Raw genomic sequence first — 381 nt, forward strand, 5'->3', positions numbered from 1 at the left:
TATTAATGTATATCAAACTCTCTTTCATGGTACAGGGGCATCGTTTCAATTTTTTGTAAATTAATTTAGTAAAACATCATAATACTCCCTAAATTGGTGGAGTAACCGCTACAAATCGTTATTTTCTAGAGAAACAAAGACAACAAGGGTTCCAAACCTCTTTGACCTTTATCATATGCTAGTGGAGGATGCAATTATGCATTAAAACAGTATTTTCATATTTTTGTATATTTCTCAAAATTTGTGGGTCTAACTTAGCCCCAACGAAAATACTGATTTTTCTGTAAACGCTCGAAATTTTGAAGCATATGATCTTTGGTGTTGTTTTAAAATTTCTAAACACATTCTACATTTCTATTAATGTATATCAAACTCTCTTTC

The sequence above is a fragment of the Brassica oleracea genome, chromosome C2 (assembly GCF_000695525.1).
Source record: "Brassica oleracea var. oleracea cultivar TO1000 chromosome C2, BOL, whole genome shotgun sequence".
NCBI classification, from domain to species: domain Eukaryota; kingdom Viridiplantae; phylum Streptophyta; class Magnoliopsida; order Brassicales; family Brassicaceae; genus Brassica; species Brassica oleracea.